A 2,613-nucleotide genomic window follows, 5' to 3' on the forward strand; every position below is an offset into this window, starting at 1 on the left:
ACTGAGTTTGTCCCGGGGACACATGAATGAGCTTCAGAGAAATCTGTAAAATCAAATGCACAGATGGCTGGACTAACAAAATCCCCCAACAACGGAATATTACTCAGGCACGAAAAGGAATGTCAGGGTAGGTGGGGTGGAGGGAGCGTGACTGCTTTAATGGATATAGGGTTTCCTTTTGGGTTGCTAAGAACTTTCTGGAATTAGGTAGCAGTGATGGTTGTAAGCCTTGTGGATGTACTAAACACCATTTTAAGGGGCCAGTGGTGTGGCACAGCGGGTTGGGTTAAAGCCCTGTTCTGCAGCACCAGAATCCCATATGGGTGCTGGTTTGAGTCCCAGCTGCTCCACTTCCGATCCAGCTCTCTGCTATGGCCTGGGAAAGCAGTAAACTATGGCCCACGTCCTTGGGCCCTTGAACCCACGTGGGAGACCCAGAAGAAACTCCTGGCTCCTGGCTTCCGATAGGCGCAGCTCTGGCCATTGCAACCATTTAGGGAGTGAACCAGCAGATGGAAGACCTCTCTCTCTCTCTCTCTGGCTCTACCTCTCTCTGTAACTCTTTCAAATAAATAAAATAAACCTTTTAAAAAACATATTAAAATTATGATTTTATATTGTATGTCTTTTACCAGGGTAAAAAAAAATCAAATGCACAATTCCAGGGAAAGTTTCCTTTAACTTTTTTTTTCTTGCAGAAACTTTTTATTTAAGAAATACAAACTTCATACATTTCACTATTCCAACGTTAGGAACATGGTGATTCCTAACTTTGATCAGATGATTAAGAGGTTAGCTTGTTTAGCTTGGATCTGGTCCCACACCTTCACAAGGCACAGACAAAGGATGCGACCTGGCTGGGGCCACCTATGGGCTGGTGGCAGAGCCCAGCCAGAGCTGTCTGGCCGTGCCCCCACCTCCCCACCCCCTTCTTCCTCCCAGCCAGGCAACCCACAAGCTCAGGCCTTCCCGAACCTGGTGCCAGGAAGAGAGTCACGAATGTGTTTGTCTTTTGCTGGAGAGGATCCTGAGCTCCTGGGAAGAGGGCAAGAGGAAAGTCTCTCGCTCCTCCCCTACCCCCGCCGAGCTCCTGCGGCAGCCACAGAAGCGTCCCTCCAGCAAGAAGGAGGGCACGACGCCGGCGGCATCCAGCGAACATCCCTTGTTCAGAGGACACGCTGGGTTGGCCAGGCCTTTGTCAGATCTGCAACACAGTGAGAGGCTCTCCCAGCCCAGGCTGCTTCCTCCACCTTCATCTTCTCTTTGCTTGATTTTATTTGAAACTGACAAGCACGAGGCGCATATGCGTATGTACAGGCTACAGTGTGATGGCTTCGCCCCCTGGCCCTTCATCTTTCCATAGGCCTTTCACCAGCCCGCTCCCCACCCCCCGCACCTCCTCAGAGAGCTCTCGTACCCACGTCCCCATCTCAGAGGCCCAGGTGACACGCACACCCTGCCTGGTGAACCAGAAGTGCTCAGCCCATGTTCATGGATGACCTGGACCAGAGGCTCTCTGGAGGCTGGAAGGCGGTGGTGTCTGGATTTCACGGAGCAGGAGAGGGGCACTGATGGCTGGGGGGTCTCAGTCAAGAGGTGAAGGAGGTAGGGGGGCACGAAGGGGTCCCATGCCCCTGGGGAAGGGCGCACACACCAGGAGCTCCCAGGGACTGACTGGCATTGCCGGCTTGAGCCCTGGGAGCAAGCGGCTGCAGAAGTCAAGAGACTGGACCAAGAACTCGCAGCTAGCAAGCAGACAGAGCTGGGATGGAACTCGGTTCCAATATGTATTAGACCTTGGGCGGGAAGGACAAGGACCACGTGGTACTGGTGGGGGTGGGGGGGCTGCTCTCTTGGCGCTTACCCCTGACAGCAAGTTTGACATCAGACCACCACATGGACTAGATGCTTCCAGAATGTTAGGTAGGGCTGGGGGGAAGGGCAGGCAAGGGTGCACTTATGGAATAACAGACAGAGGCTCCTTTCTTTCTTTAGGTTTATTTTTTTGAAAGAGTTACACAGAGAGAGAGGAGAAGCAGAGAGAGAGAGAGAGGTCTTCTATCTGAGGGTTCACTCTGCAATTGGCCGCAAGGGCCGGAGCTGTGCTGATCCGAAGCCAGGAGCCAGGAGCTTCTTCTGTGGGTGCAGGACCCAAGGACTTGGGCCATTTTCTACTGCTTTCCCAGGCCATAGCAGAGAGCTGGATCGGAAGAGGAGCAGCCGGGACTAGAACCGGGGTCCGTATGGGATGCCGGCGCTTCAGGCCAGGGCGTTAACCTGCTGAGCCACAGCGCCAGCCCCAGAGGCTCCTTTCAACAGGGGGAGGGGGGGGGGATCAGGGCAACACCTCCAGGGACTGACAGGCAGTGTGCCAAGGCTCCAAAGCAGAGCCAAAGCTTAGCCGGTTTGGATTTGATGGAGGCCAGGGTGGCTGCGGCGGGGGTTGGCAGGTGAGGCCACCAGGTACCGCCACCCCGGAGTTTTCAGGGCGGCCCGAAAGCAAGAACCCGCAGGCTGGCGGCTGTGTGCGTGCGTAGGACAGGGAGAAGGCCAGCCTGGAGGCCGCGGCCGGGGTCTGGGGCATCGGCGCGGACCGGCCGGTGACGTCACGGC

Source organism: Oryctolagus cuniculus, chromosome 17, assembly GCF_051225735.1.
Source record: "Oryctolagus cuniculus isolate XC-2025 breed Fujian yellow rabbit chromosome 17, ASM5122573v1, whole genome shotgun sequence".
NCBI classification, from domain to species: Eukaryota; Metazoa; Chordata; class Mammalia; order Lagomorpha; family Leporidae; genus Oryctolagus; species Oryctolagus cuniculus.